The 25,586-nt window shown below is 41.8% G+C and overlaps 1 protein-coding gene across 3 annotated transcripts in view; it reads right to left on the reverse strand.

Moving 5' to 3' along the window:
* cd2bp2 (CD2 (cytoplasmic tail) binding protein 2) overlaps nucleotides 1-25,586 on the reverse strand; it is a 70,995-nt gene that overhangs the window by 26,445 nt on the left and 18,964 nt on the right. The window lies entirely within an intron of this gene.

Raw genomic sequence — 25,586 nt, forward strand, 5'->3', positions numbered from 1 at the left:
GGGAGATTGGGGATAAAGAAGATAGAAATAGGAGAATAAGGAAAATGTTGGATGTTGTAGGAATGTTGTCTGGTAAAGAGTTGAAAATAAGAAAACAGAAATGGAAAAGGAGGAAAGGTAATGATGGAAAAACGGAAAGAGAAGATAAACAAAATATAAAATGGCTACGCTGAACTATATGACTCTAAATATTAATGGAATACATAACCAAATTAAAAGGAAGAAACTACTAAATTTACTGAAAAAGGAAAAAATAGATATAGCATTTGTCCAAGAAACACACTTAACTGAATTGGAGCACAAGAAATTAAAGAGAGATTGGGTAGGACATGTAACAGCAGCATCGTATAATTCAAAAGCAAGAGGAGTGGCTATATTAATTAGCAAAAATGTGCCATTTAAAATAGAAGAGGAAATAATAGATCCAGCAGGGAGATATGTAATGATAAAATGTCAGATATATTCGGAGCTTTGGAATCTACTTAATATATATTCACCTAACGAAGAAGATCAAAAGTTTATGCAAGATATCTTTTTGAAGGTAGCTAATACGCAAGGGAACATACTAATAGGAGGGGATTTCAATCTGAATTTGGATCCAAATATGGATAAAACGGGGAAAAAAATTAACAGGAAGAACAAAGTAACCAAATTTATAATTAAATCAATGCAAGAAATGAAACTTGTGGACATATGGAGGAAACAAAACCCAAAAGAAAAGGAATACTCATACTACTCGACTAGACATAAAACATACTCAAGGATAGACCTATTCCTGTTATCAGCCCACATACAAGGGAGAGTTAGGAAAACGGAATATAAAGCTAGACTATTATCGGACCACTCACCCCTGTTATTGGCAATAGAGCTAGAAGACATCCCTCCAAGAATGTAGAGATGGAGATTAAACCCCATGCTACTTAAAAGACAGGATTTTAGAGAATTTATTGAAAAACAATTAAAAATGTACTTTGAAGTAAATACGGAATCAGTGGAAGATAAGTTTATACTATGGGACGCAATGAAAGCATTCATTAGAGGGCAAATAATAAGTTATGCAACCAAGATGAAGAAGGACTATAATCAGGAAACAGAGCAGTTGGAAAGGGAAATAATAAACATAGAAAAAAAATTAGCAATAAAGGAAGATACAACCAAAAGAAGAGAATTGGCGGATAAAAAAATAAAATATGAAACATTACAAACATATAAGGTGGAGAAGAATATAATGAAGACAAAACAGAAATATTATGAACGAGGGGAAAAAACACACAAAATCCTAGCATGGCAGCTTAAGACAGAGCAAACTAAGAAAATGGTATTGGCAACAAGGAAAAAAGACAAACAAATTACATATAATCCAAAAGAAATTAAGGAAAACTACAGAGAATTCTATGAACAATTATACCGAACCGAAAACGAAGGGAAAGAAGGGAAAATAGATGAATTTTTGACTAAAATTGAACTACCAAAACTACAAATAGAGGAACAAAATAAATTAACAGAACCATTTGGAACAGTAGAAATACAAGAGATAATAAAAAATTTACCAAATAATAAGACACCAGGAGAGGATGGACTCCCAATAGAATTCTACAAAACATTTAAAGACCTAATAATACCGCCCCTCCTGGATGTAATCAACCAGATTGATGAGACACAAAACTTACCAGATTCATGTAAAACAGCAATAATTACAGTGATACTAAAACAAGGGAAAGATCCACTCTCACCAGCGTCATATAGACCAATATCTCTGCTAAACACAGATTATAAGATAATAGCTAAACTATTAGCGAACAGATTAGCAGAACAGGTACCGAAAATGGTAAATTTAGACCAAACTGGATTTATCAAAAAAAGACGCACAACAGACAATATTTGTAAATTTATTAACTTAATTCATGCAGTAGAAGGAAATAAAGCACCGGCAGTAGCAGTTGCTTTAGACGCAGAGAAGGCCTTCGACAGAGTAGAATGGAATTACTTGTTCAAAGTATTGCAAAAATTCAGTTTACCGGAGAAGTATATTAATTGGATTAAAGCATTATATAAGGGACCGTTAGCGAAAATGACAGTAAATGGACATGTATCAAAGCAATTTAACTTAAGCAGGTCAACGCGGCAGGGATGCCCACTATCACCATTATTGTTTGCGCTAGCTATAGAACCACTAGCAGAATCGATAAGAAGAGATAATAATATAAAAGGAATAAAAATAAAAGACAGGGAATATAAAATCAGTCTGTTTGCGGATGATGTGATAGTGTACTTAACAGAACCAGAACTATCAATAAAAGAACTATATAAGAAATTGAAGGAATATGGAGAAGTGTCGGGATACAAGATAAACGTAAATAAAAGTGAAGCAATGCCTATGAATAACGCGGATTTCTCAAAATTTAAGGAGGAATCCCCATTCAGATGGCAAACGCAGGCAATAAGATACCTAGGTGTGCAAATAAACAAAAATCTAGGCCAATTATATAAACTCAATTACAATCCACTAATGAAAAAATTACAGGACGATTTAGAGCATTGGAAAGAGCTACCACTAACACTGATAGGAAGGATAAACTGTATTAAAATGAACATTTTTCCAAGGATACTATACTTATTTCAGGCATTGCCAATACAACTGACAGAAAAATTCTTCAAAGAGTTAAAGAAAATAATAAGGAGATTTTTATGGAGGGGGGGAAACCGAAGATAGCACTAGACAAATTAACAGAATGGTATAAACAAGGAGGCTTACAATTGCCAAACTTCAAAAATTATTATAGAGCCGCACAATTAAGGTACCTATCAGATTTTTATCAAACAAGGGAAAAACCAGACTGGACGAGACTAGAATTAGATAAAATAGGGGAAAAGATACCTGAACACATATTATATAAATGGGACGAAAAATTGGTACAACATAGAACTTCTCCAGTATTACACCATCTCCTCAATATATGGAAGAAGATTCATGTAGAAAGAAATAAAATAAATTACCAAATACCAAAACTAATATTGACGCAAAATAAGCTACTCCCTTTTACAATAGACAACCTTGCCTTTAGAAAATGGGAAAAAAAAGGGATTAAAAGAATAGAAAATTGTTTTTCAGGAAGTAGATTCTTATCCTTTGAACAAATGAGAGATAAGTACAATATAACGGGAGATACAGCGCTGGCATATTACCAACTGAGATCCTACTTGAAAGATAAATTAGGAAGCAACTTGAGTTTACCAGAGGGAAGTAACCTTGAATATGTGATTACAGATACAATGTTAATCAAAAGATTTATAAAAAATATGTATATTAAACTGCAAGAAAAGGAAAATGAGGAAACAAATGGTAAAACTAAACAAAAATGGGAACAAGATTTAAATATAAAGATAAAAAAGGAAACATGGGAGAAGTTATGCTCTGGAACGATGAGAAATACAATAAATACGAGGCTGCGTATGATACAATACAATTGGTTACACAGACTATACATTACACCGCAAAAGTTAAATAAATGGGACCCAACAGTATCTGATAGATGTTTTCGATGTAAAAAAGAAAGGGGAACAACAATTCATGCAATCTGGACATGTGAGAGAGTAGAAAAATTTTGGGATGATCTCAATCAGATATTAAATAAAATAACAGAAAACAATATACCAAAGAATCCAGAGATCTTTCTCCTAAGTAACATAAAAAATAAAGAATTTGGAATTGACTTGGAGGATGCACAAAAAAGATTTGTTAAGATAGCCCTAGCTGTAGCAAAAAAATGTATTATGTCAACCTGGAAATTGGAAGATAATTTGAAAATACAACAATGGTATATAGAAATGAATAAATGTATTCCATTAGAAAAAATAACATATAGTTTAAGAAATAATATTGAAATATTCGAACAAGTATGGGAGCCTTACATTAAATACAATAGCGAAAACCTACCGGGAACAAACATTACCTAAGTTGATGGAAGGAGAAGAAAAGAAAAGAATGGACTCAGTAGAATTTCTGATGTATTTTTGTTGAATGACAACATTGTCTAACTGAATTAATGCAACCTAGATTGTATAACTAAAATGGATGAGAGGGGGGGGGATGGGGGGGTGGCTTGGGAGGAGGGAGGGGGGAGGGAGAAAAAGTCACTGTAAATGTGTGGAAAAGAAAAAGTGTATATCATGGCTATTGTGATTTATGGTGTGAAAAATAAAAAATTTAAAAAAAAAAACAGTTCTGTTGGCTCAGCTCACAGACAACTTCTGTTGTGCGTTATTCACAGCACCTCTCGCTACAGGATACAAAATAATACAATATTTTATTATTATCAAATAAAGGTAAATCTACGGGATAAATTGGGCCAGACAATGTTATTGCCTGAAAAGGATGAAATAGAAAGTTTGATTTGTAATAAATCTATTAAGTTTATTTTAGCTCTGCATACACTATTGCAAAAGGAAACACGAAAACAAGGAATCTATAGATCTAGACAGAAGCCCCTTTTCCATTGGCATCCCAGTTAATTGGCTGTGCAGTGTCCTGGGAATAGGAAGCCTTTTGTGCTGTTTCCACTGGACCACCCTTTCTTTCTTCTTTGGCTTGGCTTCGCGGACGAAGATTTATGGAGGGGGTAAAAAGTCCACGTCAGCTGCAGGCTCGTTTGTGGCTGACAAGTCCGATGCGGGACAGGCAGACACGATTGCAGCGGTTGCAAGGGAAAATTGGTTGGTTGGGGTTGGGTGTTGGGTTTTTCCTCCTTTGCCTTTTGTTCGTGAGGTGGGCTCTGCGGTCTTCTTCAAAGGAGGTTGCTGCCCGCCAAACTGTGAGGCGCCAAGATGCACGGTTTGAGGCGTTATCAGCCCACTGGCGGTGGTCAATGTGGCAGGCACCAAGAGATTTCTTTAGGCAGTCCTTGTACCTTTTCTTTGGTGCACCTCTGTCACGGTGGCCAGTGGAGAGCTCGCCATATAACAGGATCTTGGGAAGGCGATGGTCCTCCATTCTGGAGACGTGACCCATCCAGCGCAGCTGGATCTTCAGCAGCGTGGACTCGATGCTGTCGACCTCTGCCATCTCGAGTACCTCGACGTTAGGGGTGTGAGCGCTCCAATGGATGTTGAGGATGGAGCGGAGACAACGCTGGTGGAAGCGTTCTAGGAGCCGTAGGTGGTGCCGGTAGATGACCCATGATTCGGAGCCGAACAGGAGTGTGGGTATGACAACGGCTCTGTATACGCTTATCTTTGTGAGGTTTTTCAGTTGGTTGTTTTTCCAGACTCTTTTGTGTAGTCTTCCAAAGGCGCTATTTGCCTTGGCGAGTCTGTTGTCTATCTCATTGTCGATCCTTGCATCTGATGAAATGGTGCAGCCGAGATAGGTAAACTGGTTGACCGTTTTGAGTTTTGTGTGCCCGATGGAGATGTGGGGGGGCTGGTAGTCATGGTGGGGAGCTGGCTGATGGAGGACCTCAGTTTTCTTCAGGCTGACTTCCAGGCCAAACATTTTGGCAGTTTCCGCAAAGCAGGACGTCAAGCGCTGAAGAGCTGGCTCTGAATGGGCAACTAAAGCGGCATCATCTGCAAAGAGTAGTTCACGGACAAGTTTCTCTTGTGTCTTGGTGTGAGCTTGCAGGCGCCTCAGATTGAAGAGACTGCCATCCGTGCGGTACCGGATGTAAACAGCGTCTTCATTGTTGGGGTCTTTCATGGCTTGGTTCAGCATCATGCTGAAGAAGATTGAAAAGAGGGTTGGTGCGAGAACACAGCCTTGCTTCACGCCATTGTTAATGGAGAAGGGTTCAGAGAGCTCATTGCTGTATCTGACCCGACCTTGTTGGTTTTCGTGCAGTTGGATAATCATGTTGAGGAACTTTGGGGGACATCCGATGCGCTCTAGTATTTGCCAAAGCCCTTTCCTGCTCCTTTCACCTTCACTTCAAGCCAAAGCCCAGGAACAATAAAGCCCCCAGAAAGAGGTTCAATGTTGGAAAACTGCAGTCAGACGAAGCGAGAGGAAACTTCCAGGCAAACCTCAAAGCAAAGCTCGACGTTGCAACCCGCCTCACGGACCCGTCCCCTGAAACCCTATGGGATCAGTTGAAGACTACCATACTGCAATCCACTGAAGAGGTACTGGGCATCTCCTCCAGGAAAAACAAGGACTGGTTTGACGAAAACAGCCAGGAAATCCAGGAGCTGCTGGCAAAGAAGCGAGCTGCCCACCAGGCTCACCTTACAAAGCCGTCCTGTCCAGAGAAGAAACAAGCCTTCCGTCGCGCATGCAGCCATCTTCAGCGCAAACTCCGGGAGATCCAAAATGAGTGGTGGACTAGCCTCGCCAAACGAACACAGCTCAGCGCGGACATTGGCGACTTCAGGGGTTTCTACGAGGCTCTAAAGGCTGTGTACGGCCCCTCACCCCAAGTCCAAAGCCCGCTGCGCAGCTCAGATGGCAAAGTCCTTCTCAGCGACAAGATCTCCATCCTCAACCGATGGTCAGAACACTTCCAATCTCTTTTCAGTGCCAACCGCTCAGTCCAAGATTCCGCCCTGCTCCAGCTCCCTCAACAGCCCCTAAGGCTAGAGCTGGATGAGGTTCCCACCCTGGATGAGACATATAAGGCAATCGAACAACTGAAAAGTGGCAAAGCAGCAGGTATGGATGGAATCCCCCCAGAAGTCTGGAAGGCTGGCGGCAAAACTCTGCATGCCAAACTGCATGAGTTTTTCAAGCTTTGTTGGGACCAAGGTAAACTGCCTCAGGATCTTCGTGATGCCACCATCATCACCCTGTACAAAAACAAAGGCAAGAAATCAGACTGCTCAAACTACAGGGGAATCACGTTGCTCTCCATTGCAGGCAAAATCTTCGCTAGGATTCTACTAAATAGAATAATACCTAGTGTCGCCGAGAATATTCTCCCAGAATCACAGTGCGGCTTTCGCGCAAACAGAGGAACCACTGACATGGTCTTTGCCCTCAGACAGCTCCAAAAAAAGGACCACCCTTTACTGGGACACTAATTGCTTTTCCACTGAACACAACTCATGAAACGGGTGACTTTTGCTGTCCCTTTTCCACTGGTTTTATCAGCACGCTGGTGTCAGCGAATGCCGGGGATATGAGTAGGGGTTGAGGCGATTAATCCCCGATGTGAAATGATGTCATTTGACGCTAGCGTTCAGACAGTGTTCCTTTTCCACTGGACCCATTCCCAGTTAATTCTTGGGACAGGATGCCAGTGGAAAAGGGGATAATAATGGGAACCTGCTTTAAATATTAGTATTGGGGAGAAAAATTGGTTGGAACTGTGTCATGATAGTATGACAAATGCAATAAATGTTAGATATAGATTGGTTCAATGTAACTTTTTACATCAATTATATCTTACCTTGCAGAAATTAAAGAGAACAAAATCAGATTGATCAGATCAGTGTTTTGGTGTGATCAAGACAAGCACTTTTGCACACTCCACTTGGCATGGTCTGGATGGAATTAGGAGCATTTTTAAAACAGGTCACTAAAGTTACATTTCCCCAAGATCCATTGCTTTTCTTATTAGGTAATAATATCTGGGACAAGACCAAAACTGAAACTTTTAATATAAAGGAATTTGTGAAAATTGCACTGGTAGTCACAAGAAAGTGTATAGGAGTGACTTGGAAACTGGATTCACATTTGGAAATGGATAGATGGCGTGCGGAAATACATGATTGAATACCTCTCGAGAAGAATACATAAAATTTAAGGAATAAAAATAATTTTTTTAAAAATTGTGTGCCCATATTTACACGTGTAGCGGTGCTATGGTGGCACGACAATTCCCAGAAGGCATCAAATCAGCCATGAAATGTTAGTGCGTGATGACGTCAGCGCGTGTCGAGCATGTGATTCGGGCTTTAAAAGCTTGCGCGGGTGAAGAAAAGTAAATGCGTTTGATTCATTCTAGAAACACCTTGTGTGGTTATTTTATCACGTCCACTCAGATTCCAGTGGCCAAACATTGTAGATATTTAGTTCAAGAAAGCTATCCCCAAAATTTGACTGAATGTACTGAAATTTTAGTAACCAAATGTATTTCTTTTATCTCATTCTTTCTTTTTGTTTTTTATGTTCTTTGGGGGCAGTTATTAGTATTTGGGGGGGAGGGGTAATATAATACCATGTATTATTGATTTGAGATGTAGGAGGGATATTTTCTGTATCTGGATATTAATGCATGTATGGAAATTTAAATTAAATGTTCAAAAAAATACTCCGTGTGGTTTCCCCAGAGATTTGTTGAGTTGCAATGTGACCTCTCGACTCCTCAACTCAACCCCCCCACTAATGAATCCCAGCGTCCCACAGGCCTTCTTAATGATCCTATCAACCTGCGCAGCGACCTTGACGGATGCAGGTGTGATAGTACAGATCTATCACCAATGTATATAGTGTATATAGTTACAGTATCTAGACTGTGCTTACAGCGATTGGCTGAGAGCTAAGCCACGCCTACTGTCTGGGCCTTAAAGGGTTGTGTCCCTAGCCAGGTCGGATCATTCCTGACTGGTCGGCCACCTGTGAAGAGTTCCTGTCTTTTGCTAATAAAAGCCTTGGTTTGGATCAACAAGTCTTTGATTCTTTCGACGAGCTCTACAGTAGGTATCTGGACCCCAAGGTCCCTCTGTTCATCCATACTCTGAAGTGACCGACCATGAACGCTGGACTCAGCCTCCTGGTTTGTCCAAAATCCATCACCTCACCCTTGTCCGGATTGAATCCACTGCCACTTTCCTGCACAACTCTGCCTCCTGTCGATATCCTCTTGTCACCTTTGACAACCTTCAGCTCCGTCCACAACTCCTCCAACCTTCATGTCATCCACAAACTCACCGACCCATCTGTCTGCCTCTTCATCAGGGTCATTAATAAAAATCACAAAGAGCAGGGGGTCCCAGAAAGCGGGATACAGTGGTGCTGTGCAGGGTCCCACCACCCAGTCATGATGCTGACCGGTCCAGTCGGCCAGTTAAAGCGTTTTTTAATATCTTGCACCCACAGAGGTGGGTGCCCAAGATGGGCTCAAGAAATAAGAACGTAAGAAATAGGGGCAGGAGTCAGCCTTCCAGCCCATCGAGCCTGCTTCGCCATTCAATGAGATCATGGCTGATCTGATGATCGGCTCATCTCCACTGACCTGCCTTTTCCCCATATCCCTTAATTCATCTTCTATGTAAAAATTTATCCAACCTTGTCTTAAATATATTTACTGAGGTTGCTGGCAGCGAAGACCAGATTCACCACCCTCTGGGAAAAGCAGTTCCTCCTCATCTCCATCCCAAATCTTGAGGCCCTGTCCCCGGTTCTGGTCTCACCCACCAATGAAAACAATTTACCTACCTCTATCTTATCTAGGCCTTTCATAATTTTATATGTTTCTATAGGAGACAACTCAATCTCTCCTCATAGGCCAACCCCCTCATCTCTGGAATCGACCTGGTGAACCTCCTCTGCACCACCTCCAAGTGAAGAGACCAGAACTGTCTGCAGTTCTCCAGATGTGGCCTCACCTGCAACTTGTACAGTTACAGCAGAACCTCCCTGCTCCTAAACTCAATCCCTCCAGCAATGAGGGGCCAACGTTCCATTGGCCTTCTCAACAGCCCACTGCACCTGCAAACCAACCGTCTGCAATGCACACATGAACACTCATACTCCCACATCCTTCCACCTGGCAGCATGCTGCAATCACTCTCCGTTTAAATAATAATCTGATCCTCCTTCCAAAGTGGATACTCTAACATTTGCCAGCATCGCACTCCGTCTGCCAGAACCTCGCCCACTCGCTGAACCTATCAATATCTCTCTACAATCCTTTGCACAATTTACTTTTCCAATCAATTCAGTGTCATCACCAAACATAGACACACTACACTCTGTCCCTACGTCCAGATCGTTAATGAACACCATGAACAGTTGCGGGCCCAGCTCCGACCCCCGCTGCACCCCGCTCATCACCGATTGCCAACAGAAAATCACCATGTCCCCAACTCTGTTAACTGATCCTCTACCCATACTAATACATCTCCCCCAACTCCATACACCCTTATCTTCTGTACAAGTCTTTCATGCAGCACCTCATCGAATGTCCATCTGCTCCCACCCTCGTTATAACCTCCAGTAAATTTGTCAAATGAAAGCTTGTAGACCCCAGGAATCAGCAGACCAGCACAGGGCATCAGAAACAGAGAGACCGGCGAGGAGTCACGTGATGGAGTAGTGGCCGGACGGTGAACTCCAGCCCTCTCCAGAAAAGTCGGAAAAAACAAAGGAAAACACAAAGGCACAAAAATAAAAGTTAAAGAAAAGAGAGTATAAAGGTGGAAAGAAGATGGCGACAAAAAAAGAAAAATCAAAATCAACGGTAAGAAGAGAGGAAGAGAAGACAACGGAGGAAGAAGGAGAAGGCCTTACCTGTTCAAAGAGGCCCGCGGTGGAGAGAGAAACCTGCTCCCTCAGGTCGGTAGAAATTGGACTACAAAAATGGCTCGCTGAGCCGAGTAAAAGTGCGCAACCACGCATGAAAAAAAAACACACCGACGGGAGGGGGGACCAGCTGGGGAGTCGATCTCCACAGCCGGCAACGACAGCTGCAGAACACCTGCAGCAAGAAGAGAACACAGAAGACAATGGAAACAAGAAAGAAGAGAAGAAAAGGGCAACAAAGAAACAACAGATGGCCAACCCAGAGGAAGAAGAAGAGGAAGAGGAAGAGTACAGTGAAATAGAAGAAGAAGGGAAAGGCAAGATAAAGGTTTTACTTTCTCTTATTAAAGGATACATGGAGTCATTTAAAGAATGGCAAACACAGGAATTTAATGATTTAAGAAGAAGAATAAACAACACAGAAGAGAAAATGAATAAAATAGATATGACCTTAACAGAAATGGGAAAGAAAATGGACAAGATGGAAGAGCGGGCAGTAGCAGCAAAAATGGAGGTAGAGGACTTAAAAAAGAAATTAGAGGAATCTAATAAAAAAGCTATAGAGACACAAGAACTGTTAGCTTAAAAAATAGATATAATGGAAAATTATAACAGAAGAAATAACATAAAGATAGTGAGCCTTAAGGAAGATGAAGAAGGCAAGAATATGAGGGAGTTTATAAAAGATTGGATCCCTAGGATCCTAGGATGTCCAGAACTACAGCAAGAAATGGAAATAGAAAGGGCACATAGAGCATTAGCCTTTAAACCACAACCACAACAAAAGCCAAGATCCATTTTAGTAAAATTCCTAAGATATACTACAAGAGAAAAGGTACTAGAGAAAACAATGGAGAAAGTAAGAGAGGGCAACAAACCACTGGAGTATAAAGGGCAAAAAATCTTCATTTATCCAGATATAAGTTTTGAACTCCTAAAGAAGAGGAAAGAGTTCAATACAGCAAAGGCGATTTTATGGAAGAAAGGGTATAAGTTTACACTGAAGCATCCTGCGGTATTGAAAATATTTATTCCAGGACAACAAAACAGACTGTTCTCGGATCCAGAAGAAGCACGAAAATTTGCAGAACAATTACAAAAATAGACTGAGGGATGAAGACGGGTAATGAGAGTAAAAATGATCACGATTGATATGTATGTGGGTAAAGACAAAAATAGACTGAGGGATGAAGACGGGTAATGAGGGTAAAAATGACCACGATTGATATGTATGCGGGTAAAGAGGTATAAGAGTGAATAGAGACAATGGGCATACGTGAAAGTATCTGTAATTAGAGGAAAACATAGATAGTATAGACAAGAATTAATAAGGGAAGGTAATGGAATAGAGAGAATAAGGAGGGAATTAAAAGAGTGACCTTTGTGACATATGAAAAGGTCCTAAAAAGTGAGTACAGGCAGTTAGGTAGGGAGTTAAAAAGAAGGACCGCAAAGGGGGTAATCTCTGGATTACTCCCTGTGCCACGTGACAGTGTGAATAGAAATAGAATGAGGTGGAGGATTAACACGTGACTGAAGGGGTGGAGTAAGGGGCAGGGTTTTAAGTTTCTGGATAACTGGGACCTTTTTTGGGGGAGATGTGACCTGTACAGTAAGGACGGGTTACACTTAAATCCCAGGGGGACCAGAATCCTGGCAGAGGTATTTGCTAGGGCTACTCAGGATCCTTTAAACTAGAATGGTTGGGGGGAGGGAACAAAATAGTACAGAGCAGTGAGGAGAAGGTTAGAATGCAAACAATGAAAGTTTGTAGTAAGTATTTGAATATGGATGGGCAGGTGATAGAGAAGGGAAATGCTCTGGAAGAAGATGAAGGGCAATTGGCAGGAAAAGTAAATAATGTTGTTCTTAAAGATGAGGGAAAACAGGGATTAAAAAATGGGAAATCCCTGAAATTCATATATTTTAATGCCAGGAGTATTGTAAAAAAGGTGGATGAGCTGATGGTGTGGATTGATACTTGGAAGTATGATGTGGTAGCGATTAGTGAGACATGGTTGCAGGAGGGATGTGATTGGCAACTGAATATCCCTGGGTTTCGTTGTTTTAGGTGTGATAGAGTCGGAGGGGCAAGAGGAGGTGGGGTTGCATTGCTTGTCAGGGAAAATATTACAGCGGTGCCTAGGAAGGATAGATTAGAGGGCACATCCACGGAGGCTATTTGGGTGGAACTGAGGAGTAGGAAAGGAGAGGTTACACTTGTAGGGGTGTATTATAGACCACCCGGAGGGGACCGAGACCTAGAGGAGCAAATCTGTAGGGAGATAGTAGATATTTGTGATAAGCACAGGGTTGTAATTATGGGAGATTTTAATTTTCCACATATAGATTGGGAAACACATTCTGTGAAAGGAATGGATGGGTTAGAGTTTGTGAAATGTGTGCAAGATAGTTTTTTACAACAATATGTAGAGGTGCCGACCAGAGAAGGAGCAGTGTTAGATCTACTGTTGGCAAATGGGATGGGTCAAGTGACGGAGGTTAGTGTTGGCGAGCACTTCGGGTCCAGTGATCATAATGCCATCAGCTTCAATGTCATTATGGAAAGAGAGAAATCAGGGCCAAGGATTGAGGTTTTTGATTGGGGAAAAGCTAGATTTGAGGAGATGCGAAAGGACTTGCAGGGTGTGCATTGGGACAATTTGTTTTATGGGCAGGATGTAGTAGAGAGATGGAAGTCTTTTAAAGATCAGATTTTGAGAGTGCAAAAGCTTTATGTTCCTGTTAGGTTAAAAGGAGGGGCAAAAGGTTTGAGAGAGCCGTGGTTTTCAAGGAATATTGGAAACTTGGTTCGAAGAAAAAGGGAGGCGTACATTAGATATAAGAAGCATGGAGTTAAGGAGATGTTTGAAAGATACATTGAATGTAAGAGGAATCTTAAGAGAGGAATTAGGAAAGCTAAAAGAAGGTACGAGAAAACTATGGCAAGCAGGGTGAAAACTAATCCAAAAGAGTTCTACAAATATGTTAATGGTAAGAGGAAAGCTAGAGACAAAATTGGTCCCTTAGAAAATCAGAGTGGAAAACTGTGTGTGGAACCTAGAGAAATGGGGGAGATATTGAACAGTTTCTTTTCTTCGGTATTCACTAAGGAGAAGGATATTGGGAGATGTGGGATAAAAAAAGCAAATTGGGTAAATATGGGGAATATAGAGATTACAAAAGGTGTAGTTTTAAGGCTTTTGAAGAATATAAAGGTGGAAAAGTCTCCGGGACCAGACGGGATCTTCTCCAGGACATTGAGAGAAGTGAAGGAGGAAATAGCAGAGGCTCTGGCGGTAATTTTTCAAATGTCATTAGATATGGGGATAGTGCCGGAGGATTGGCGCATTGCGCATATGGTTCCGTTATTTAAAAAGGGTTCAAGGAGGAAGCCTGGAAACTATCGGCCTGTAAGTTTGACGTCTGTAGTAGGTAAATTAATGGAGAAAATTCTTAGAGATAGTACTTATAAACATCTGGATAGACAGGGTCTGATCAGGAGCACTCAACATGGATTTGTGGGAGGAAGGTCATGTTTGACCAATCTGATTGAATTTTTTGAAGAGGTGACTAGGAATGTGGATGAGGGTAGCGCAGTGGATGTTGTCTATATGGACTTCAGTAAGGCCTTCGATAAGGTACCACATGGAAGGTTAGTTAGGAAGGTGCAGTCTTTAGGTATAAATTTTGAGATAGTCAAATGGATTGAACATTGGCTGAAAGGGAGAGGCCAGAGAGTGGTAGTGGATAATTGTCTGTCAGGTTGGAGGCCGGTGACCAGTGGTGTGCCTCAAGGATCTGTATTGGGCCCATTGTTGTTCGTTATATACATTAATGATCTAGATGATGGGGTGGTGAATTGGATTAGTAAATATGCAGACGATACTAAGATAGGTGGAATAGTGGATAATGAAGAAGGTTTTCAAGGATTGCAGAGGGATTTGGGCTGCTTAGAAAAGTGGGCTGAAAAATGGCAGATGGAATTTAATGCTGATAAGTGTGAGGTGCTTCATTTTGGTAAGAAGAATCAGAATAGGACATATGTGGTAAATGGGAGAGCATTGAGGAATACAGAAGAGCAGAAAGATTTAGGAGTGACGGTACATCGTTCCCTGAAGGTAGAAACTCACGTGAATAGGGTGGTGAAGAAGGCTTTTAGTATGCTGGCCTTTATCAATCATTGCATGGAATATAGGAGTTGGGAGGTGATGTTGAGATTGTATAAGACGTTGGTGCGGCCTAATTTGGAGTTCTGTGTGCAGTTCTGGTCGCCTAATTATAGGAAGGATATAAACAGAGTGGAGAGAGTGCAGAGAAGGTTTACCAGAATGTTGCCTGGGTTTAAGCATCTGGAGTATGGGGAGAGATTGGACAGATTGGGTCTTTATTCTTTGGAGCGTAGAAGGTTGAGAGGGGATTTGATAGAAGTATTTAAGATTATGAAAGGGATAGACAGAATGGATGTGGATAGACTATTTCCGTTAAGAGGAGGAAAGTTTAAAACAAGAGGACATGAGTTAAGAATTAAGGGGCAGAGGTTTAGAGGTAACATGAGGGGGAACTTCTTTACTCAGAGAGTGGTAGCTGTGTGGAATGATCTTCCGGGAGAAATAGTGGCGGCGGAGTCAATTGTATTATTTAAGAAAAGGTTGGACAGGTATATGGATGAGAAGAAGATGGAGGGTTATGGGCATTGTGCAGGGAGGTGGGATTAGAAAGGGGTGTTTGGTTCGGTGCGGACTAGAAGGGCCTAATGGCCTGTTTCCGTGCTGTAATTGTAATGTTATGTTATGTTATAAATCTTTTCTGGGGGGGGCTGGGTGGGGGAAAAGAGCGGTCACTGCAAAATCAGTTGACGCTTGCGAGTGGATTCACAAATCCAAATGGAGAGGGGAGATGTGGTTGTCCGACAAGGGATAAAGGACAACTCAGGAGGGGAAGGGGAGATTGGGGATAAAGAAGATAGAAATAGGAGATTAAGGAAAATGTTGGATGTTGTAGGAATGTTGTCTGGTAAAGAGTTGAAAATAAGAAAACAGAAATGGAAAAGGAGGAAAGGTAATGATGGAAAAACGGAAAGAGAAGATAAACAAAATATAAAATGGCTACGCTGAACTATATGACTTTAAATATTAATGGAATTCTTTGGCTTGGCTTCGCGGACGAAGATTTATGGAGGGGGTAAAAAGTCCACGTCAGCTGCAGGCTCGTTTGTGGCTGACCAGTCCGATGCGGGACAGGCAGACACGATTGCAGCGGTTGCAAGGGAAAATTGGTTGGTTGGGGTTGGGTGTTGGGTTTTTCCTCCTTTGCCTTTTGTCAGTGAGGTGGGCTCTGCGGTCTTCTTCAAAGGAGGCTGCTGCCCGCCAAACTGTGAGGCGCCAATATGCACGGTTTGAGGCGTTATCAGCCCACTGGCGGTGGTCAATGTGGCAGGCACCAAGAGATTTCTTTAGGCAGTCCTTGTACCTTTTCTTTGGTGCACCTCTGTCACGGTGGCCAGTGGAGAGCTCGCCATATAATACGATCTTGGGAAGGCGATGGTCCTCCATTCTGGAGACGTGACCCATCCAGCGCAGCTGGATCTTCAGCAGCGTGGACTCGATGCTGTCGACCTCTGCCATCTCGAGTACCTCGACGTTAGGGGTGTGAGCGCTCCAATGGATGTTGAGGATGGAGCGGAGACAACGCTGGTGGAAGCGTTCTAGGAGCCGCAGGTGGTGCCGGTAGATGACCCATGATTCGGAGCCGAACAGGAGTGTGGGTATGACAACGGCTCTGTATACGCTTATCTTTGTGAGGTTTTTCAGTTGGTTGTTTTTCCAGACTCTTTTGTGTAGTCTTCCAAAGGCGCTATTTGCCTTGGCGAGTCTGTTGTCTATCTCATTGTCGATCCTTGCATCTGATGAAATGGTGCAGCCGAGATAGGTAAACTGGTTGACCGTTTTGAGTTTTGTGTGCCCGATGGAGATGTGGGGGGGCTGGTAGTCATGGTGGGGAGCTGGCTGATGGAGGACCTCAGTTTTCTTCAGGCTGACTTCCAGGCCAAACATTTTGGCAGTTTCCGCAAAGCAGGACGTCAAGCGCTGAAGAGCTGGCTCTGAATGGGCAACTAAAGCGGCATCATCTGCAAAGAGTAGTTCACGGACAAGTTTCTCTTGTGTCTTGGTGTGAGCTTGCAGGCGCCTCAGATTGAAGAGACTGCCATCCGTGCGGTACCGGATGTAAACAGCGTCTTCATTGTTGGGGTCTTTCATGGCTTGGTTCAGCATCATGCTGAAGAAGATTGAAAAGAGGGTTGGTGCGAGAACACAGCCTTGCTTCACGCCATTGTTAATGGAGAAGGGTTCAGAGAGCTCATTGCTGTATCTGACCCGACCTTGTTGGTTTTCGTGCAGTTGGATAATCATGTTGAGGAACTTTGGGGGACATCCGATGCGCTCTAGTATTTGCCAAAGCCCTTTCCTGCTCCTTTCACCTTCACTTCAAGCCAAAGCCCAGGAACAATAAAGCCCCCAGAAAGAGGTTCAATGTTGGAAAACTGCAGTCAGACGAAGCGAGAGGAAACTTCCAGGCAAACCTCAAAGCAAAGCTCGACGTTGCAACCCGCCTCACGGACCCGTCCCCTGAAACCCTATGGGATCAGTTGAAGACTACCATACTGCAATCCACTGAAGAGGTACTGGGCATCTCCTCCAGGAAAAACAAGGACTGGTTTGACGAAAACAGCCAGGAAATCCAGGAGCTGCTGGCAAAGAAGCGAGCTGCCCACCAGGCTCACCTTACAAAGCCGTCCTGTCCAGAGAAGAAACAAGCCTTCCGTCGCGCATGCAGCCATCTTCAGCGCAAACTCCGGGAGATCCAAAATGAGTGGTGGACTAGCCTCGCCAAACGAACACAGCTCAGCGCGGACATTGGCGACTTCAGGGGTTTCTACGAGGCTCTAAAGGCTGTGTACGGCCCCTCACCCCAAGTCCAAAGCCCGCTGCGCAGCTCAGACGGCAAAGTCCTCCTCAGCGACAAGATCTCCATCCTCAACCGATGGTCAGAACACTTCCAATCTCTTTTCAGTACCAACCGCTCAGTCCAAGATTCCGCCCTGCTCCAGCTCCCTCAACAGCCCCTAAGGCTAGAGCTGGATGAGGTTCCCACCCTGGATGAGACATATAAGGCAATCGAACAACTGAAAAGTGGCAAAGCAGCAGGTATGGATGGAATCCCCCCAGAAGTCTGGAAGGCTGGCGGCAAAACTCTGCATGCCAAACTGCATGAGTTTTTCAAGCTTTGTTGGGACCAAGGTAAACTGCCTCAGGATCTTCGTGATGCCACCATCATCACCCTGTACAAAAACAAAGGCGAGAAATCAGACTGCTCAAACTACAGGGGAATCACGTTGCTCTCCATTGCAGGCAAAATCTTCGCTAGGATTCTACTAAATAGAATAATACCTAGTGTCGCTGAGAATATTCTCCCAGAATCACAGTGCAGCTTTCGCGCTAACAGAGGAACCACTGACATGGTCTTTGCCCTCAGACAGCTCCAAGAAAAGTGTAGAGAACAAAACAAAGGACTCTACATCACCTTTGTTGACCTCACCAAAGCCTAATGGAATACATAACCAAATTAAAAGGAAGAAACTACTAAATTTACTGAAAAAGGAAAAAATAGATATAGCATTTGTCCAAGAAACACTTAACTGAATTGGAGCACAAGAAATTAAAGAGAGATTGGGTAGGACATGTAACAGCAGCATCGTATAATTCAAAAGCAAGAGGAGTGGCTATATTAATTAGCAAAAATGTGCCATTTAAAATAGAAGAGGAAATAATAGATCCAGCAGGGAGATATACTATGATAAAATGTCAGATATATTCGGAGCTTTGGAATCTACTTAATATATATTCACCTAACGAAGAAGATCAAAAGTTTATGCAAGATATCTTTTTGAAGGTAGCTAATACGCAAGGGAACATACTAATAGGAGGGGATTTCAATCTGAATTTGGATCCAAATATGGATAAAACGGGGAAAAAAATTAACAGGAAGAACAAAGTTACCAAATTTATAATTAAATCAATGCAAGAAATGAAACTTGTGGACATATGGAGGAAACAAAACCCAAAAGAAAAGGAATACTCATACTACTCGACTAGACATAAAACATACTCAAGAATAGACCTATTTTTGTTATCAGCTAGTATGCAGGATAGAGTAAGAAAAACAGAATATAAAGCGAGAATGCTATCGGACCATTCACCCTTAATACTGACAGTAAAGCTAGAGGACATCCCTCCAAGAATGTATAGATGGAGATTAAACCCCATGCTACTTAAAAGACAGGATTTTAGAGAATTTATTGAAAAACAATTAAAAATGTACTTTGAAGTAAATACGGAATCAGTGGAAGATAAGTTTATACTATGGGATGCAATGAAAGCATTCATTAGAGGACAAATAATAAGTTATGCAACCAAGATGAAGAAGGACTATAATCAGGAAACAGAGCAGTTGGAAAGGGAAATAGTAAACATAGAAAAAAAATTAGCAATAAAGGAAGATACAACCAAAAGAAGAGAATTGGCGGATAAAAAAAACAAAATATGAAACATTACAAACATATAAGGTGGAGAAGAATATAATGAAGACAAAACAGAAATATTATGAACTAGGTGAAAAAACACACAAAATCTTAGCATGGCAGCTTAAGACAGAGCAAACTAAGAAAATGGTATTGGCAACAAGGAAAAAAGACAAACAAATTACATATAATCCAAAGGAGATCAAGGAAAACTTTCGAGAATTCTATGAACAATTATACCGAACTGAAAACGAAGGGAAAGAAGGGAAAATAGATGAATTTTTGACTAAAATTGAACTACCAAAACTACAAATAGAGGAAAAAATAAATTAACAGAACCATTTGGAACAGTAGAAATACAAGAGATAATAAAAAAATTACCAAATAATAAGACACCAGGAGAGGATGGACTCCCAATAGAATTCTACAAAACATTTAAAGATCTATTAATACCGCCCCTCCTGGATGTAATCAACCAGATTGATGAGACACAAAACTTACCAGATTCATGTAAAACAGCAATAATTACAGTGATACTAAAACAAGGGAAAGATCCACTCTCACCAGCGTCATATAGACCAATATCTCTGCTAAACACAGATTATAAGATAATAGCTAAACTATTAGCAAACAGATTAGCAGAACAGGTACCGAAAATGGTAAATTTAGACCAAACTGGATTTATCAAAAAAAGACGCACAACAGACAATATTTGTAAATTTATTAACTTAATTCATGCAGTAGAAGGAAATAAAGCACCTGCAGTAGCAGTTGCTTTAGACGCAGAGAAGGCCTTCAACAGAGTAGAATGGAATTATTTGTTCAAAGTATTGCAAAAATTCAGTTTACCGCAGAAGTATATTAATTGGATTAAAGCATTATATAAGGGACCGTTAGCGAAAGTGACAGTAAATGGACATGTATCAAAGCAATTTAACTTAAGCAGGTCAACACGGCAGGGATGCCCACTATCACCATTATTGTTTGCGCTAGCTATAGAACCACTAGCAGAATCGATAAGAATAGATAATAATATAAAAGGAATAAAAATAAAAGACAGGGAATATAAAATCAGTCTATTTGCAGATGATGTGATAGTGTACTTAACAGAACCAGAACTATCAATAAAAGAACTATATAAGAAATTGAAGGAATATGGAGAAGTGTCGGGATACAAGATAAACGTAAATAAAAGTGAAGCAATGCCTATGAATAACGCGGATTTCTCAAAATTTAAGAAGGAATCCCCATTCAGATGGCAAATGCAGGCAATAAGATACCTAGGTGTACAAATAAACAAAAATCTAGGCCAATTATATAAACTCAATTACAATCCACTAATGAAAAAATTACAGGACGATTTAGAGCATTGGAAAGAGCTACCACTAACACTGATAGGAAGGATAAACTGTATTAAAATGAACATTTTTCCAAGGATACTATACTTATTTCAGGCATTGCCAATACAACTGACAGAAAAATTCTTCAAAGAGTTAAAGAAAATAATAAGGAAATTTTTATGGAGAGGGGGGAAACCGAGGATAGCACTAGATAAATTAACAGAATGGTATAAACAAGGAGGCTTACAATTGCCAAACTTCAAAAATTATTATAGAGCCGCACAATTAAGGTACCTATCAGATTTTTATCAAGCAAGGGAAAAACCAGACTGGACGAGATTAGAATTAGATAAAATAGGGGAAAAGATACCTGAACACATATTATATAAATGGGACGAAAAATTGGTACAACATAGAAGTTCTCCAGTATTACACCATCTCCTCAATATTTGGAAGAAGATTCATGTAGAAAGAAATAAAACAAATTATCAATTACCAAAACTAATATTGACGCAAAATAAGCTACTCCCTTTTACAATAGACAACCTTTCCTTTAGAAAATGGGAAAAAAAAGGGATTAAAAGAATAGAAAATTGTTTTTCAGGAAGTAGATTCTTATCCTTTGAACAAATGAGAGATAAGTACAATATAACTGGAGATACAGTGCTGGCATATTACCAACTGAGATCCTACTTGAAAGATAAATTAGGAAGCAATTTGAGTTTACCAGAGGGAAGTAACCTTGAATATGTGATTACAGATACAATGTTAATCAAAAGATTTATAACAAATATGTATATTAAACTGCAAGAAAAGGAAAATGAGGAAACAAATGGTAAAACTAAACAAAAATGGGAACAAGATTTAAATATAAAGATAAAAAAGGAAACATGGGAGAAATTATGTTCTGGAACGATGAGAAATACAATAAATACGAGGCTGCGTATGATACAATATAATTGGTTACACAGACTATACATTACACCGCAAAAGTTAAATAAATGGGAGCCAACAGTATCTGATAGATGTTTTCGATGTAAAAAAGAAAGGGGAACAACAATTCATGCAATCTGGACATGTGAGAGAGTAGAAAAATTTTGGGATGATCTCAATCAGATATTAAATAAAATAACAGAAAACAATATACCAAAGAATCCAGAGATCTTTCTCCTAAGTAACATAAAAAATAAAGAATTTGGAATTGACTTGGAAGATGCACAAAAAAGATTTGTTAAGATAGCCCTAGCCATAGCAAAAAAATGTATTATGTCAACCTGGAAATTGGAAGATAATTTGAAAATACAACAATGGTATATAGAAATGAATAAATGTATTCCATTAGAAAAAATAACATATAGTTTAAGAAACAATATTGAAATATTCGAACAAGTATGGGAGCCTTACATTAAATACAATAGCGAAAACCTACCGGGGACAAACATTACCTAAGTTGATGGAAGGAGAAGGAAAGAAAAGAATGGACTCAGTAGAATTTCTGGTGTATTTTTGTTGAATGACAACATTGTCTGACTGAATTAATGCAACCTAGATTGTATACCTAAAATGGATGAGAGGTGGGGGGGTGGGGGGGTGGCTTGGGAGGAGGGGGGGGGGGGGGAGAAAAAGTCACTGTAAATGTGTGAAAAAGAAAAAGTGTATATCATGGCTATTGTGATTTATGGTGTGAAAAATAAAAAATTTAAAAAAAAAAGCATCCAGCGGTATTGAAAATATTTATTCCAGGACAACAAAACAGACTATTCTCGGATCCAGAAGCACGAAAATTTGCAGAACAATTACAAAATAGACTGAGGGATGAAGACATGTAATGAGAGTAAAAATGATCACGATTGATATGTATGTGGGTAAAGAGGTATAAGAGTGTATAGGTATAATGTGCATACGTGAATGTATCTGTACTTAGAGGAAAATATAGATAGTATAGACAAGAATTAATAAGGGAAGGTAATGGAATAGAGAGAAAAAGGAGGGAATTAAAAGAGTGACCTTTGTTACATATGAAAAGTGAAATCTTTTCTGGGGGGGGCTAGGTGGGGGGAATAGCGGTCACTACAAAATCAGTTGACGCTTGTGAGTGAATTCGCAAACCCAAATGGAGAGGGGAGATGTGGTTGTCCGACAAGGGATAAAGGACAACTCAGGAGGGGAAGGGGAGATTGGGGCTAAAGAAGGTATAAATAGGAGAATAAGGAAAATGTTTGATGTTTTAGGAATGTTGTCTTATAAAGGGTTTAAAATAAGAAAACAGAGATGGAAAGGGAGGGGGGGTGGTGATGGAGGGGCGGAGGGGGAGGATAGACAGAGTGTGGAATGGCTGCGTTGGACTGTATGACTTTGAATATTGATGGAATGCATGGCCAGGTTGGGGGGAGGAGACTGCTAGGTTTGCTGGAGGAGGAAGGGATTGGTGTGGCATTTGTCCGGGAGGCACGCTTGGCTGAGTTGGAGCACGGGAGGTTGAAGGGAGATTGGGTGGGACGTGTGGCAGCGGCATCGTGTGGTTCAAGAGCAAGAGGAGTGGCTATGTTGATTGGTGGGAGTGTGCCATTTGAAATGGAGGAGGAGATGGTGGATCCAGCGGGGAGATGTGTGGTGGTGGAATGTCGGGTGTATTCGGAGTTTTGGAATCTGCTTAATGTGTGTTCACCTGGCGAAGAGGATCAAGGGTTTGTGCAGGATATCTTTTTGAAGGTAGCTAATATGCAGGGGAACATACTAATGGGAGGGGATTTCGACCTGAATTTGAATTCGAGTGTGGATAAAGCTGGGAGAGAGATTGGCAGAGGGAACAAAGTAACCAAATTTATAATTGGATCGGTGCAAGGGGTGCGGCTTTTGGATATGTGGAGGAAACAAGACCCAGAGGAAGAGGAGTGTTCATGTTGCTCGGCTGGACATGGAACATGCTCAAGAGTGGACCTGTTTTTGTTGTCGGCTGGTGTGCGGGATGGAGTGGGAAGGGCAGAGTGTGGGGCTGGGGTGCTGTTGGACCGTTCACCCTTGATGTTGGCGGTGGAGCTGGAGGGCGTCCCTCCAGGAATGTGTGGATGGAGATTGAACCCCATGCTGCTTGGGGGGCGGGATTTTGGAGAATTTATTGAAGGACAGTTAGAGATGTGTTTTGAAATGAGTGCGGAATCGGTGGAGGATTGGTTTCTACTGTGGGATGCGGTGGGGGCATTCATTGGAGGGCAAATAATGAGTTGTGTGGCCAGGATGGAGAGGGACTATGGTCGGGAGGCAGAGCAGTTGGAAAGGGAAATAGTAAATATGGAAGGAAGATTGGCAGTGGGGGGGGATACGGCTGGGGGAGGAGAGTTGGCGGATGAAAAAATAGAATATGAAACATTGCAGGCATATAAGGTGGAGAAGAGTATGGTGAAGACGGGGCAGAAGTGTTGTGGACTGGGTGAGGGAACGCACAGGGTCCTAGCTTGGGACGGAGCGGGCTGGGAGGGTGGTGTTGGCATCGGGGAAAGGGGACGGGCAGATTTCATGTAGTCCAGGAGAAGTTGGGGAAGGCTTTGGAGAGTTCTGTGAACAATTGTACCGAGCTGGGAGCGAGGGGAAAGAGGGGAAAATGGATGAATTTTTTACTAGAGTTGAGCTGCCGGAACTACAAGTGGAGGAGCAGGGTAGATTGACGGAGCCATTTGGAACGGTAGAGATGCAAGAGATGGTGAAAGAATTGCCAAGTGGTAAGACACCGGTAGAGGATTGATTTCCAATAGAATTCTACAAAACATTTAAAGACTTATTAATTCCGCCCCTCCTGGATGTGGTCGACCAGATTGGTGAAGCACAGGGCTTGCCAGATTCATGTAGGACAGCAATGATTGCAGTGGTACTGGAGCGGGGGAGGGGTCCACTCTCACCAGCATCATATAGACCAATATCTTTGCTAAACACAGATTGTAGGATAATGGCTGAGCTATTGAAAGGCAGATTGGCAGAGCAGGTACCGAGGGTGGTGAATTTGGACCGAGCTGGATTTGTCGGAAAAGGACGCGCAGCAGACAATATTTGTAGATTTGTTGGCTTAACTCATGCAGTGGAGGGAGGTGGGGCGCCTGCAGTGGCTGTTGCTTTGGACGCAGAGAGGGCCTTCGACAGAGTAGAATGGAGTTGTTTGTTCGGAGTGTTGCAGGGGTTCAGTTTGCCGGAGAAGTATATTAATTGGATTGAAGCATTGTGTAGGGGACCGTTGGCGAGGGTGAGAGTGGATGGACATGTGTCAAAGCAATTTAACTTGGGCGGGTCGGCGCGGCGGGGATGCCCACTATCGCCTTTGTTGTTTGCGTTGGCTGTGGAGCCACTGGCGGAATTGATGGGAATGGATAGTAATATAAAAGGAATGAAAATAAAAGACAAGGAATATAAAATCAGTCTATTTGCGGATGATGTTGTAGTGTGCTTAGCAGAGCCAGAACTATCAATGGAAGAATTATGTGGGAAGTTGAGGGAGTGTGGAGGGGTGTCGGGTTGCAGGATGAGCGTGGGTGGGGGTGGGGCGGTGCCTGTGGGTGATGCGGATTTCTCGGGATTTGGGGGGGGTCTCCATTAAAATGGCGGGTGCGGGCGGTGGGATGCCTGGGTGTGCAGGTGGACAGGGATCTCGGTCAATTATGTGGGCTCGGTTGTTGTCCACTGGTGAAGGGGTTGCAGGACGATTTGGAGCGTTGGAGGGATTTGCCACTGACACTGGTGGGAGGGATGAACTGTATTGGAGTGAACATTTTTCCAGGGATGTTGTGCTTGTTTCGGGCATTGCCGGTGCAGCTGACAGGGGAATTCTTCAAAGAGTTAAAGAAAGTGGTGGGGAGATTTTTGTAGAGAGGGGGGAAACCGAGGATGGCACTAGATAGATTAACGGAGTGGTATGGACGAGGAGGCTTGCAATTGCCAGACTTTGGAAATTGTTATAGAGCCGCACGGTTGGGATGCCTATCAGATTTTTATCGGGCAGGGGAGGAGCCGGACTGGACGGGTTTGGAATTGGATGGAGTGGGGGAAGGGATACCTGAACACATGTTGTATGGGTGGGATGAGGAATTGGTGCAGCGTGGAACTTCTCCAGTATTACATCATCTCCTCAATATTTGGAAGAAGATTCATGTAGAAAGAAATAAAACAAATTATCAATTACCAAAACTAATATTGACGCAAAATAAGTTACTCCCTTTTACAA

Source organism: Narcine bancroftii, unplaced genomic scaffold (genome assembly GCF_036971445.1).
Source record: "Narcine bancroftii isolate sNarBan1 unplaced genomic scaffold, sNarBan1.hap1 Scaffold_254, whole genome shotgun sequence".
Taxonomy (NCBI): domain Eukaryota; kingdom Metazoa; phylum Chordata; class Chondrichthyes; order Torpediniformes; family Narcinidae; genus Narcine; species Narcine bancroftii.